The 15,375-nt window shown below is 47.4% G+C and overlaps 1 protein-coding gene across 3 annotated transcripts in view; it reads right to left on the bottom strand.

The window, feature by feature from the left end:
* PLAC1 (placenta enriched 1) overlaps positions 1–15,375 on the bottom strand; it is a 180,640-nt gene that overhangs the window by 87,342 nt on the left and 77,923 nt on the right. Inside the window, exon 1 of one of the 3 annotated variants that reach the window (XM_082717673.1) lies at positions 14–68. The exons of the other annotated variants lie outside the window; for them this stretch is intronic. The gene's annotated coding sequence lies outside the window, so the exon portion shown is untranslated. Of the gene's footprint in view, positions 1–13; positions 69–15,375 lie in introns of those variants that run through there. 3 annotated transcript variants of the gene reach the window in all.

The raw sequence follows: 15,375 nt of genomic DNA, 5'->3' as shown, positions 1-15,375 counted from the left end.
TGATTTTACTCACCTGTCCTCAAAGAGTTCAGTTTCCAGTGGGGGTAGGTTCCCAGAGAAAGACAGCTCAGGTTCAAATCCCCACCTCCACACTCCGTACTTGTAGGACACTGGACAAGTTCCTTAAGCTTCTTGGTTTCCTAGTTTCCTCATCAGTAAAGTCAAGATATCAATAGCACCATTGGGCTGTGAGGTGTTAACACGTGTGAAGGATTTAGAACAGTGACTCGGGCATCCTAAGTCCAAGGTAGTTATTCTTACGTTCAGATGATAAGGGTGAGCACTTTGCGGGAGCACAGAGGAGAAGGTCCAACCCAGACAGAGGGAATCAGGGAAGGCTTCCCAATGGAGGTGACACTGAAGTGAGTCCGGAAGGGGGGAGTAGGAGTTAGGATGGAGCAGCAGTGGGGAGAGAACATCACACGCAGAGGAAAGATCATGAACTGTAGCAGAAAGGCTGGAAACTTCTTGGCCCTGGCAGGATACTAGGGGTCCCATCTGGTATTCCCAGAGCTGGAGGCACAGAGCAGTGGCGTAGGAGGCTAAAGAGGCTGGTGGAGCGGGCTCTGATGGCAGAGAGCCTTCGAAACCTGACTACTCTCCTCAAGGTCTCCCTTTCCTCCCTCGGAGCTAGGCCAGCCTGTTTTTGGCCATGGGGCTTGCCCTGGATCTCGATAGAACCTTGGCCGGGGTTCACAGCAGGCTGCAGGAAATGCCGAGGTGATGAGGATGACTCTGCAGACGGCTAATGTAACTGTCACTCCAGCCTCCCCCTCCTCTTTACCCCCCGAAACACATTTTTGTCTCTGTCTCTGGAAAACATGTGTGCAAGCAAACTTTGGCTGGGTGGCAGAGGAAACTTTTTTTTTTTTTTTTTTGACAACAGAAAGCCAGCAACAGTCCAGCTACATGAGAGCCCCCAGCCGGCCTCACATGTTCATCTGAAAAGCAAGGCCGAAGAGCCCAAGTCCCCCGGGGTGGTCCTATTCTACCTGGGGACTGTCCTCAATCCATCTGTTTCCCACTGACCTTACAGCAGAGATCCAGCCCGCAGAGGGACCCTACGGCCTCATGCTTGAGGAATGCTTCCTCCCACCTCTATCCTCCTGGCTTCCAGAACTCAACAGCTCGCCTCTTATGGGCCAATGTTTGCAGAAAATGTTTGCAGATTTCATAGCATGCCACTTCCAGGAATAATTAGCAGTCAGGCAAGCCAGTCTTTCCCTCAGGTCTGGTGAACGAAAACCTCAAGAATGTGGAGCTGGTAGGAGGGGTGGAGGAGGTTAGGGGTGTTTGCCTAAGTGAGGCTTGCCAGCCTTCCTAGCTGGCTGAGTTGGTTAGCCCCTCGATCCCAGTCCCTGAGCGCACCACCCCAGGAAGCCGCTGTTTGACCTCCACGGGACAGAGGGTCACTGGACCCTCTTGCCTTTTGTCCTATGGAACACCAAGTCACAGCATGGTCGCCAGCCCTCCCAGGCAAGCAAGACAAGGAGATGATCTAACTCATACCAAGACATGGGCACCTTCTCCAATCGTGTCCCACTCCCCGCCCCCTGCCCCGCCCCAGTCCTGCTGTCACCTAACAAAGACACTGCTGGGGTTTTCAGCTCACAGACCCAATCAAGTATCAACCACATGGTGAACAGCTGGGGACTTTTCTGGAAAGACTGTCATCCATGCTATGCTTCCTTGTTTCCAAAAAAAAAAGTAACCCCATGGGGTGAAACTCTTGTGACATGTTGGTTTTTGTCAAGCCTCTGACTTTTGGCAAAGGCCCAGTCTCTCCCTGTGATAATCCAGTGTTATTAGTTTAATATACAGGCCCCTGAGTAAATTTTGCATAGGACTTCCTATCCTGCTGAATCGCAAACTAGCCCCATAGAGTGGCATGACAGGATATTTTAGGAAAAGAAATGTGAACAGAACTGTAACTTGGTCCAAAATAAATCAACTGCATAAATGTAGGATAGGCAAAAACTGTCTTAATGGTATAGTATGTGGGAAAAAAAAGAGGGGGGAGGTGCTTAGGAACCCCTTTTTGGTTTCTTATGAGCTGGCCCAAGGTAAGTCAGCACGTGATGGGGCCAGTAAACCAAAAAGAAAAGTGGTCACATTCATAAAAGTCTACTCCTTAGAATAAAGGAGTTCAGCTCTGGCCCTACAGATTAAGCAAAATCCTCGCAGGTCATTGGGTGGCATTTTGGCCACGGCCAACCGGTAGGTAAGGGGCTAGAGGGTTGAGCTGGGTAGGGAGAGTTGTGTTCTTTTATTACTTATCTCCCCACTAGACTGCGAGCGGGGATCATACTTGTTTTATCCACTGTTATATTCCCAGGACACAGTATGGTGCCTGTCCCAAAGCACATGCTCAGTGAACAGAAGTGAGAGACCAAATAAACAAGAGGAAAATCATTTTCAGTCTGAACTGTTCAAGAGTGCCAACCTAAATCTGGAGGTGAGGTCCCCGCCACCGGAGGAGTGCAAGGAGAGGCCAGAGAGCCACTGGTGTGGGGACTGTAGAGGGAGGTTCGGGGTCACTAAATGACCTTGAAGCACACCTCCCCCCAAGTTCTGACGGCTTGTAATAATCTCCCCTGTGGGAAAAGCTGAGGCTGATCTGGTGCCTCTGGGTGGTCCCAATACCCTAGCTGGCTGAGGGCTTGGAGACATATGAAGCATGTGTTCTCTTGAGTACTTACTCGCTCCTTCTCTCTTACTCTCCCTTCCCTTCCATTTTGCTGTTAAATGGGGTCTCTGGGGGCACCTGGGTGGCTCAGTGGGTTAAGCTGTTGCCTTCTGCTCAGGTCATGATCTCAGGGTCCTGGGATCGAGTCCCGCATTGGGCTCCCTGCTCAGCGGGGAGACTGCTTCTCCCTCTCCACCTGTGGTCTCCCCCGCTCTTCTCTCTCAAATATATAAATAAAATCTTTTTTAAAAAATGGGGTCTCAAGAGTGTCTTGCAGAAGCTGTACTAAAATCAGGCAACACTTTGTCCTCCTCCACCAGGGCCGACAACAATGGTATTGCTAATCTCACCTGCTGCTTGGAGGTACCTCCCCGCTCAGAAGAAAATACCTGCAGTAAATAGTAGCCTTAAGAAAGTCGTGATTCTGACGGAACAGAGCAAGTAACTTTTTCAGAAGTCCCGAGGGTTACTCCCAAGAGGGGCTTCTTTGAAAAAAAAAAAAAAAACAATTCTTAAGGGGGTAGGAGAAGAATAAATGAAACAAGATGGGATTGGGAGGAAGACAAACCATAAGTGACTCTTAATCTCACAAAACAAACTGAGGGTTGCTGGGGGGAGGGGGTTTGGGAGAAAGGGGGTGGGGTTATGGACATTGGGGAGGGTATGTGCTATGGTGAGTGCTGTGAAGTGTGTAAACCTGGCGATTCACAGACCTGTACCCCTGGGGGTAAAAATATATTATATGTTTATAAAAAATTAAAAATTTAAAATTAAAAAAAAAACCCAATTCATAACACACTAGTGAACAACTAGTGCCTCCCCTCCCCCATGCCCTGTAGCAGGTAGCTGGCTGGCAGGTGAGGCAAGGGGTCAGGCTCCGGGACTCAGAGACTAGAGCTGCCAAGCCTTCTCCATGGCCTTCCCTGCCGGGTTCCGAGCACACCTCCTGTCATTTTAGGGACTCCTCCAGCCGTGCTGCTAGAGAGGCAAACTCAAGGCTTGCTGGGGGCTGTGGGCAGCCTCAAACTCCTTATGTAAGTTATGAGAAGACGGATTGTTCCTCCTCTGTATCCGTTGAAGCCAAAACGGTCCTTTAAGGGAATCCCTTAGTGCCGACAGAAGCAGAGATGAGAGAGAGAAACATCCAGAGTTTGTGAACTTGCCAAAATTACACTGGGTGAAGCTCTGCAAGTTTGTTTGTTTAGGGAGAGAGATAGAGAGAGAAAGAGGGGGGAGGGGAGAGGGAAGGAAGGAAGGAAAGAAAAAGAGCTGAGTGGATTTATGACAGGATGTGAAAAAGGAAATGTCCCATTATTCCGTGGTCATTTCCTTTCTACCTAGACACTCTATCACATGAAAGCCTCACCCGAGCCCTAAAAATTAAATTCTACAGAGAGATTTAGCTGGCCAACTGATCCCAAGTGAGAAAGGGCAGAGGAAGCAGGGTCCACCATGGTCCCCGAGTCCCCTGGCGAAGGAGGCCGCTGCAGACCATCACCTTGCTAGCAGAGATGGCCTCTATCGACAGCGAGTGTCAAACACCAGAGAGATTTGTGGCCGGCGAGGCTGACACAGCCTTTTGATCTCCATCTGTAGAAGGAGGAATTTGGCTCGCCTTGTTCAGATATAACTTAATCTCAGATTGAAGGCCCAAAGAGCTTCTAACGATGTGACCTAGGTACTGCTGGCCAATCTTCAAATGTTCCTTACTTGTCTTGAGTCTTCCGTTAATGAGAAAAAATGTGACCGTAATCTAGCGCAGAGCTGGGCAGGACGGTTCACACAGTTTCTATCTATTCTGGAGATGAAAGGGAAAATGTTCAACAGATGGATGAACAGAACAGATTCAACAGATTTCTAAAGGCTACCATCTTTTGCTTTTTTTTGAAGCTACACATCTGTCGGATATGATTACAACAATCCCCTACGGGGTGAAACATAAGAAGCTTGCCTTGGACACCAAAATCTTGGCCCAACAGCCCACTTGGGAGTCATTTAGGATATGGCCCTTTTGCGGTATTTCACAAGTTTAATGGCTATGGGAAGACACTGAGGCTGTCCAAAGGGAGCTGGTATCACGGATCTTCCCTGGAAATTCTAGCTTCGGGATGACATGTGGAAAAATATTCTAAGCACTAAATCCTGAAACTCCTTTTCACAGCCTCACGCCTCGAAGTCTCTTGGGAAGCTTAAAGAGGACCCGCGGAGACACACTCCATCTTTGCAAAGAGAAGCCTCAGTCGCAGCGGCCATTCAGGAGAGACCTGGGCAGGGCAGGGGTGGAAGGGTGAGGAAGTTTCCCTGTCTTCAGGGGGTCCAAACGAGGAAAGCTCAAGCATGCAATAAAAGAAGGCCAAAGTGAGAAAAGACCCGAGACAAAATAGACTTGGTTCCTAGAGTATTCTTTCCCTAACCTCAGTTGCATGCGGCATAGCCCCCAAGTTTCTGTGGTGCCCTGAAATGAGTAAGTGAGGCTTGCCTCTCAAACAGGGGGTGACTGGGTTCTCCTCCTCCCTACTGGCTCTTTCATTTCAGGACCATGTGGCCCGAGGCAGACCACACCAAGGGCTTTGGCACTTTCACGTGGTACATCTAAGGAAAAATCGAAACTGGTTTTTTTTCCCCCCTCGCTGATTTCTCATTCCTTCCTCTTCTTGTCTCTATAGCTGGCGACAGAGATTAGATCATACAGATTAGACCCACTCCTTCAGCAGGACGGGGAAAAGAGAACGTGGGAAAAGCTTTGAGGAGGTTTAGTAAAAGAAAAAAAGACGAAGGAAACATCTTCGTCTCAGTTCTTAGCGGTGGGTCTTTGGACACATCATAGAACCACCGGAATCTCAGCAGTCCAACCCCACAGTATGGGGACAGTATCATCCGTTCGTGTGAGGCAGGGAAACTGAGTCACTTGAGATCCCACCCAGCTCTGCCGACTCCGAGCAGCAGGCTTTGTTCTGGGCCCAGGTCCAGCCATTGTCTCTGAATTCTGCTCATGGCTGAGCGGATTTCTCATCAAGAAGAACAAGTAAGCTGTCCTATCCGGACAGAGCCCACTGCTACCCATACTGCCTGGCTCCTTCCTCCTTGACGATGCTGTGATTGGAGACAAGGCAAGTTCAAGACAAAAATTGGCAAGGCTTGCTTGTCTCCCCATAGGCCTCTCCAAACATTTCCTCTCGCTGTGGCCTGGAGAGAAAGACAAGTGGCCGTTTCTCCCCGCCCAAACCCCCCGCCCCGCCCCACTTCGGTCTCCAGAGGAGGAGGCACAGTCAGAACTAACGACTTGGCCAACCAATACAGCAAATCTGAGCTCCCAAGATTCCTTTCGGGGCAGAGATGGAGAGCCTGGATTCCCAGATGGACAAGGTCCACACCATTGCTCTGCTGTTCGGAGCAAGGCAGCCTAGTCTCCCGGTCTCCCCCAAAGGTAGAAGGCAAGCTAGCGGAGGCAGGAGCCAAAGGGGAGGCAGAGACAAAGGAGCCTTTCTTTAGCACAGTGACCTTCCGTAAGTCACTTAACCCTTCCATGCCCCTTGCTGTCATGGGGACTCGAGTCATGATTTATTGGTCACAAACGTTTCAGTTGCTCAATGAAAAGTAATGGAAAAAGGGTGAACTCGTAGAGTTATCCTACTATGGAAACTTTGTCCATTCAAAGGCAGGTTACAGAGTGGCCTTTATTTTAATTGAAAAGCATCTGGAAATTGAAAAGCCTGTTTGGCCCAGGGCCTCCCTGCAGAGTAATTGAAGCATGTCGCTTGGCCATCCTCTCTGGGACTCTGGGTGTGGGGGGAGGAGTGGGGATGGCCTGGGCCTGGTGCACTTTTGGTGCCTGGAGCAGATAAGCCCTCAGGCACAGGCTAAGCCCCCCACCACAGACATTATGGGGGCTGCTTCTGCACACCATCTCCACTGAGTCCACACCCCTCTGCACCAGGCCTCGGGGGCCTTGGGCTCTGCTGACTGTGTCCTGCATGAAGGGGATCTTGACTTGAAGCTCGCATAATTCCCGGAGAGATGGTTAGAGAACCCGGTGCCAGGGTGCGTTCCTGCATTCCCTGACAGCAAGCACTGATAGCAAAAACATTTCTAGATAACATCTTGTGACTGGATTTTTATGTGAGCGACATGCCGCTGGGCTCTGCTCCTCGCAGAACACAGAATGACTGGAAGGAATGGAACGCTTTTTAGAGGGGGAGATACAAAAGCTGGCTCATCCCTGACTGTGGCTTTAAGGAGGCCCATTCTCTGGTCTGGGCCTCAGCGTGTCCTCCTTGGAGAAAATGGATCCATGGGTCCCGGATGGAGCTGTTCACAGGCTCTTCCGTGCAAGGGCAGCGTAGAAGAGCCATTCCAAGTACAGGCGGCCGGGGTTTGAATTCTGACTCCACTGCTTCCTACCTGGGGGGCCCTGGGAAAATTACTAGCCTCTCTGGGTGCCTCAGCTTCCCCATCAGTAAAATGGGAATATTAAAATTCCTATTGCACGGGTCAGAAGAGTTAATATTGGCAAAGTACTTAGAACAGCAGTAGCAAGGACAACCGTAAGCGTCTGTCACACAAGTAAACTTGTTCAAAATGAAGATTTCCAGGCCCCGCCCTGAGAGATCTTGACTGAGTCGGTCTGGAAGGGGGCTTGGCAATATAGATTTTTAAAAGGCACTCTGGGTGATTCTGAAGCCCAGACACGAGACGGTCCCTAAGCATCCAAGCTGTGTATAGGGCGATGTGATTTTACTTAACAAATATTGACAGAGGGACCATCCCATGCCAGGCACTGTGCTAGGTGCTAGAGATACACCAGTGCCCAAGTCAGATATGAAACCCGCCTCAAGAAACTTGCCTTCTAGCCAAGACAGACTGTTAAACAAGTAACCATATAAATACTCATTCATTCAATACCTGATATAATTTTGGAGAGTAATAAGTCCTCTGAGGGAAGCAAGAAAATAGGGCCACTGTTGAGGTCTTCCTTTTGTGAGAGTAATCAGGGAGGCCTCTTAGAGGAGGTGATAGCAGCTGAGAACCCATATATTACTCTCTAGGGAAAGAGCTAGTGCAAAGGCCCTGCGGTAAGGATAAGGTAAAAGGGCTCAAGAAACAGGAAGAAGACCAGAGTAGTTGGAATGTAGCGTGTGAGGGTAAGAATGGTAGAAAATGAGGTTGGAGGGGTAGGGGGAACTAGATAATGGGACATGGTAGAGTGTTTGCATTTTAAGAGCACTGGAAAACTACCGAGGGTTTTAAGCTGGGGTTAGGGGAAATGTTCTGATTCAGGCTTTTAAAAGACAGATTTGTCTCCTGTGTTGGTGGTGGGTCAGGCAAGAGATGGCTATGGCTTGGAAAAGGATGGTAGTGTCACAGGTGCTGAGAAGCGGTCAGCCCCTGGATATGTTTTGTCCACGAAGCCAATAGGATCTGCCAATGGATCAGACATGGGGGAGAGGGAGAGAGGAAAATCCAGAACGCTTCCCAAGCTTTTGGCCTGAGCAACTGGATGGTGACGCCATCTCTCCCTTTCCACTGGCTGGAGTCCCCAACTGTCCCTACATGCGTGCCCTGCTGCCACATTTCACCCCCCACATGGCAGCCAGACCAACCTTCTCAAAATGCCAGTCAGGCCAGGTCACCCCCCTGACCTCTAGACCTCAGGCCACTGCTTTCCTATCACACTACGGAGACGTCCGCAATTTCCTGGGTGTTCTGGTTTCTGCTAGTCTCTCCAAACATTTCCAGCCATACTCACTCCCTATCCAACTGTCCCCGTAGCCTCTTTCTCAAACATGCCAAGAAGGGGCCTTTCTAAAGGCCCTTGTGCCTGCTCTTCCCTCTGCTTCTAGCACCTCACCCCAGACCTTCCCATGTCTTTATTATGCAACTGTCTACAATCTAGTACAATTCCCATGAGATCAGGGACTTCATTCTCCATGGTGTCCCCAACTCCAGGACACCCCTGTTGCAACATGGGCATGGTGGGTTGAATGAGAACAGTGGCACCCTAAAAAGCAGATAGATGTCTATACCCTAAACTCAGGAATGTGTGGATGTGATCTTCTTTGGAAAAGGGTCTTTGCAGATATAATGAAGAAGTTAAATATCTTGATATGAGATCATCTTGGATTATATGGGTATGTCTGAAATCCAGTGACAAGGGTCCTTACAAGAGACACACAGAGGAGAGCCACAGAGAAGAGGAGACCTTGTGAAGACAGAGGCAGACACTGGAGGGACACAGCCCACAAGCCAAGGAAGGTCTGGAGCCACAGAAGCTGGAAGAGGCAAGGAAGGATTCTCTTCCAGAGCCTCTGGGGAGAGTGTGGTCCTGCTGACACCTTGATTTAGGACTTCTGGCCTCTAGAACTGCAAGAGAATACATTTCCGTTGTTCAAAGCCTTACTGAGTTTGTGGTAATTCGTTACAGCAGCCACAAGAAATGAATACAGTAGGTGTGAATTGCTGTATAACATAGGAATGAATGAATGTATGTGGGCACGAATGAGATGAAGAGGGTAAGATCAGGAATCAGGAGTTTGGTGTTGGACATATTATCTGAGATGCCCATTGCATGGATAGGAGAGATGTTCAGTAGGCAGTGGATAGACACAGGAGAGGTCAAATGTAGAGACATGCACTTGGAGACCATCAACCCCAGGGCTAGAGGGTATTCCCACTGGAAACAGAATAGTTTAAGTATTATAAAGTACTTAATACTTAAGTGCTTAATCTTAAGTAAGATTAAGAAGAAGGCTGAGGAGGAAACAGTTGCAAGGCCGGTTCTATCCGGCAGTGGTTCTCAATCTAAGGTGATTTTGCTACCGTCCCTCAGAAGGGGGACATTTGGCAATGCCTGGAGATGCTTTCGGTTGCCACAGCTGGGGTGGGGGGAATCCATGGGCATCTAGTGGCTAGAGGCCAGGGACACTGCTAAATGTACTACAATGCACAGGACAGCCCCACAATGAAAAATTATCTGGCCCCAAATTGTCCTTAGTGCTGAAGATGAGAAACCCTGATATATAGGGACTGCCTTACGTTTCCTGGTTTTCTGTGGGTTTTTTCCTCTTTTTCCTTCATTTATTTTGTGCTGCACATACCTTTCTTTTTTTAAAATTATATTCAATTAGCCAACATACAGTACATCATTATGCATACATTTTCTTTCTAAACTCTTATTTAGAAAAGACTCAGGGAACAGGTCAAGAGGTGGCAACCAACTCCCCACTACTAGTTTATTGTGCTGGACCTGGGGCTCCTACTTCCTCTTACTAAGCTTCTGGGTTCTTTGGGTGGCTAGGGGTGGTGGTGGAGAGCAGGATGATTGCATTAGCTGCTCTCTGAGCTTTCCGCCAGGCCCTAGAGTCTGCATGTCTGCTCTTGCCCCCAGTGAGAGGTAAATCATACTTGGGACAAGCCACTGGGCAGAGTTTTCAGTGCTTGCTGACAAAAAGAATGCAAGATACTTCCTAGTCCCAGGGACGTGTTTTTCTAGGACAGACCCAATTTCAAACATCTATCACCCTGGATCCCTAAAAGCATACACATGGGTACTTTTTGTGTTCCAATATTTTGATTTGGAAATTTTTTCCCCTAAGCCTGACAGAGCATGTACCAAGCATCAGGCACAATTCTAAGCGTATCACGTCATTCTGTCCGCACAATGACCCTATGAGGTAGCACCACTACCATTCCCTTTTCTAGGTAAGGAAACTAGGGGTCAGAGGTTAAGCAACTTGGCTAAGGTCGCACAGCCAGCAAGTGATCGAACCAAAATGAAGACCAGGTTCAGCCAGACTGAAACATCTCAGCTACCCTGTCACCTGGCTTGTCACATCACATTTCAGTATGCCCTGGAGCTGTCGAGCAGGGGGGAGAGAAAAGGAGAAACAAGTCCCACCTCAGAGGTTAGTCATTTCCTGGACTCTGGAAGGGCTTCTGTATGAGCCAGTATTCTAAAATGGGAAAATGCCTTCCCCTACCCCTACATCACTTGTTTGTGGCCTTTGAGAAAATGATGCAGCTCAAGGCTTGGAAAATCTGTTCTATACATGGGGCACTGGCTGTAATTCTAGACTTTTCATTTGGCTGCCTTAATTAAGGCCAATAGCCAAGTGTCTGGTATTGCACTTTTAATTAGAACAGGACACAGACATGGTGATGTGGGAGGCCATTTGAGAAGTCACTGGACCTCTGGTCATGGCTACTTCTTCCCTTCCTGAAGTCAGGATGAATCAAGCCTAATAGATAGAAAAGTAGAAAGGATTCCAGTGGCTGGAGGTCAATACCTTCACTGTACAGGTGAACATACCGGGTTTCAAGGGCCCGAGACTTGCCCAGAGTCATACAAGCAGGTTGGGGGAAGAATTGCAATCAGTCTCCTATGACCAGGCCAGAAAAATTCTGCATGTCAAGAGGTCACTTCCTCTTCTCAGGGCCTGAAACTATATTAGCTGCTCATTGTTATTTCCACAGGCTCCCTGGGAAACTGAAAATTATTCTACCTTGAAGGAACCTACCAATGTGATGACAATCAAATGAGTGGTAACTGCTTTGTTTGTTAAGAGGAGGAGGTCCTCTTGGGAAGATGTCAGTGAGGAAATGAGGCTGCCTTAAAGGATAGTAGGAGAGAAGGGAGATGCTGCTCCAAGGGGGAATAGACTGAGCTAAAGGATGGACAGAGAGCCATAATATACAGTCTCAGTAGGCGTGCACACACATGCACACATTCATTAATTCAATATTTATAAAGTTCCTACTCTGTGCCAGGTTCTAAAGATATATCCCTTTAGGAGTCTCTGCACAGGAGCACAGATTTAAAAGAAGGTGAGCATTTAACCCACTGTATTTACTTATATTTAAATTCAATTAATCAATATATAGCGTATTACTAGTTTCAGAAGAAGAGTTCTGTAATTCACCAGAGGCACACAACACCCAGTGCTCATTACATCAAGTGCCCTCATTAAGAAACCCATTGCATTTAACCCACGGGGGCAGAGGACTAGATGAAATGGCCTTGTGAAGTTGAAAACAAATACAAATAAAAGAAAGCAACTACAACAAAATGGCAATAATAAGAATGGGAATGAAGGCAAAAGATGAAATAATGTGACAACAAATGGAAGCCCCCATGAATGCAGAGATGTGTCATTCACCGATGACTCCAGTGTGCCAAGCACAGTACCTAGGACACAGCAGAACTCATAACAGCATTTGTTGAAAAGAAAATGAATATGACAATAGCAGCAACAACATTATCATGGTTGGAACTAGGTGGCTCACCAAAAGATCATAAAGAAAGGACTCCAATCCCAGTTTTTGGCTTAGTTCCTTCTCCATTTGGGGTATTAATTTCCCAGGTGTGTGAAAAGGTACATTTTTCTCAGATGTTTATTTCAACAATATTGCATAAATGACATCGTGTCCTTACCATTGCACTGTATCAAGAGGCACATTATGCAAGTGTGCTTGATTGTGGATATTAAGTTTGTAATTTCAAAGGGGAAAACATAATTTAACAATGGAGAAATCAGGCAGACACCAACATAAACAAGAAACCAAACGAACATACCCTAGCATTTCAGCATGTATTGATGACCATGGCCTAAATCAATTAGTAAGATGACACTTGCAAAATGGTGATCTGCTAATTCTTATTGATTTCTTCTGTATTTGTTGGCATTCTTCTGGGCAAGGTGATTTTTTTTTGGGGGGGGGGACAAGGTGATTTTTAAGGTCATTTCTGATTCAGATGTTCTGTGTTTCTATCACTAAACCTGATTTCACTTATCTGGTGGCAGGGACGTTAGAGAGGAGGGCCATTAACTATGGAAGCTCTTCATAGAACAGCTGTATGGGGCATGGAGCCCAGGCTGCTGAGCCAATGAGGGAGGCAAGCAAGCTCAGATGGCTTCTGAGGTGCTCAAGGAGGAAGGAAGAACCATTTGGTCAAATGGCTCCTCTTGTCCTGATCAGAGTTACTGAAGCCTGGCCTTGCCACAGGTGACTCATGTCCTTCCCTATTCACTCTTCACTCCAGGATGCAAACTACTCAGATGGCCCAAAAGAAATGTCCCATACATCCCTGTAAAGCCAAGCTCAGATAGTAAAGGAAGATGAAGTAAAAGGGCATATGAACTCTTCAATTGTGACAAGATAACATTTTCATCCTTGTTCAGTTTGTAAGTGGTAGAGAAAAGGCCAGGAAATATATGTAGTATTCTTTTGTGTGTGATTTACTTGTTCAGTTTCTATACTTTCTTCTTTTCCTCCATTTCTAAAGTTTTCCATGAAGTCCTAGTACACTAAGAAAAATCAAGAGGTACGTTGACTTCAAAGTTTTCATTCTTCCTCGGACTGAAGCTGCAAAATTGATTTTTGGGGTGTGGGTTCAGCAGTGAAATGGGATTTGGCTTATTCAGCAGGCCCTGGAATCATCTCAGAACTTCCATGGTCATGTCTCACACCATCTGCAGAGATCTTAGAGATGTCAAGCACCCTTTCCCCATCATTGTGGGCCTACCCACTTACTCTCCCTGCCATCGTAAATAGCAAAAATGCGGAGGTTGGTTTCAGAAGCTGGTTCAAATGGACCCACTCAGAAGAGTCTAGAATCTAGGCTCCTTTTCTAGAAGAATTTCTAGTCTGTTCTCACCACATGATGGCACAAAGATCTGAGTGTCACAAATCTTTTCCACCAAGGATTGCCAGAGGTTTGCAAACAGTGGCCTTGTATCATTTATCTTTCTCTGCTTCTCATCACAGACTAATTCAGCCCAGATTAAAAACAGATGATAGGGCTGGCTTTTGGTGAAGTCAATTATAGGGTTCTTCCAGAGTCCTGTCCATAATACTGAGCCCAAACATAGAGTACCTATGTGACTTGTGAAGTACTGAAAAACATCCATGGTTGCTATTGTGGCAAGAGGCTTGGAAGGATGTTTATTCTCCCAAGGACGGTCTCCTGCTTCTGGGGCTGCCACAAGTCAACACTGGGTTTATGCTTCTCTTGGTGCCCACATCAGTCTGTGTGGGTACCATGTTTAAGGTCTGAAAATTGAATTGGATATCTGCAATCATGTAGGCCTAGATCTAAAGGGAAAGCTAATTTGGCATGCCTATTTCAGGCAAGGTGACAGAGGCCCCTTGTGTGTTGCCTGTTTGGACTGCCCTGGGTTGAAATGCCCTGTCAGAAAGAGAGTGATCTTCTGCCACCATGATGAGAAGCTGGCCACATCAAATGATGGTCAATCTTGGACTAGAATTGGGCAGAGGGGTGAAGTGGGAGAAAAGGACTAAGGATGGGACTTCTATATAACATGTATGAGATTGGGTCTATTTACCAAGGCTTATCAATAGTGTATATTGAGTTCCAAAGGAAAGGAACCCACCTGGTGCTAAGAATGTTCCCCCATCACCCTCAACAGAAGAAGGATCCCATTTTGCATACTTTAGCCTGATCCCCAACTACATGAAGGCAAATGAATGTCCCTCCAAAACTTCTCATGGGAACTCAGAATTTGGCATCATTCAGGAACTACGAGTTCTAGGGATTAAATCTCATTATCTCCTCAATAGCCAGAATATTATCCAATGCCCTGCCATTAAAAAAGATACTGTAATTGGTCTCTGCTTTGATCTAATGTCTTCTCATGTACACTCTTGCTGCCAAGAAACTGAAAATCTCAGTATCTCCCCCCAGTTAACTTCTAGGGAGACAAGTGGTATGTCTAGGAAGACAAGCTACTTGCTACCACCCTACTGAGTACATTTGTTCTTGCTCAGCCACTTCATGCAATGATCATCCACCAGCTGACAGATTAACCATCCTTGGGTCAGGTGCCCACCCATGACCTAAGAAGTGACCACTCCATTTTCAAAGAATAGTCAAGGGCCATTTTCATCAGCAAGGGACTATGGACCACATAGTTTCCCTTAGAAGGAAATGGTGGAGAGGCAGACTTGAACTGGCATGTCTGGTCTAAGATTTCTGACAGCATAATGGCTGGGAAGGAGAGATTAAGGCCCTGTCGGACACCACTTTGCTTCAGAATGTGAGATGGCCACCTATTGCTTTGCCTAAAGCTTTATGGTCCTAGGCATGTTCTTCAAATCCCATAGAGTCGATGCAGGGTCCTTCCTAATGTGGAATGTGTAGGAGACAGAGAGTTTCGCCAGAGCTTTTCTATTGATGGCAGAAGGTGTGGTGGAGACTAAAGGGCTTTTTGTATCTTGGAAGGCTGCCTAGCCCCCTGGAGGGCCTCAGCAGAGCAGCTGCCATTCTCTACAGAGGAGTAACTTTGGCCCTGCTCAGTGAGTGGCCACATATCATGTGCCATGTGCCCTTCCTGAGGAACGTGCTCCGACTTGTGTCTCCTGCTATATTTGGGCTATCAAAAGTAGCCCCAGCAGAAACTAAACACCTGCAGCCTTGAGTGGTAACCCCCAGAGTTCCTTGTACTGGGCCTAGCACTAGACACAGGAATCCCTTCTCAAATTCCTCACCCCCATGCCACCATCCTTTCTCTTAGGTTAGTTCCCAAAATAGTGCCCATGCGGGGCCCCAGGCTGGTGGATGAGGGGGAGGTGAAGCATGGAAATACATGGAATATGGCAGGCTGGCTGGAGGAAGTGGAATCTTTCCCTTTTTTGGTCAAGACTGGGAAAATAGTCATTATTTCATGTGAGTGGGA

The sequence above is a fragment of the Mustela nivalis genome (assembly GCF_964662115.1).
Source record: "Mustela nivalis genome assembly, chromosome: X".
Taxonomy (NCBI): Eukaryota; Metazoa; Chordata; class Mammalia; order Carnivora; family Mustelidae; genus Mustela; species Mustela nivalis.
Note: the sequence above shows the minus strand (reverse complement) of the source record. Positions and strands in the feature narration are given on the sequence as shown.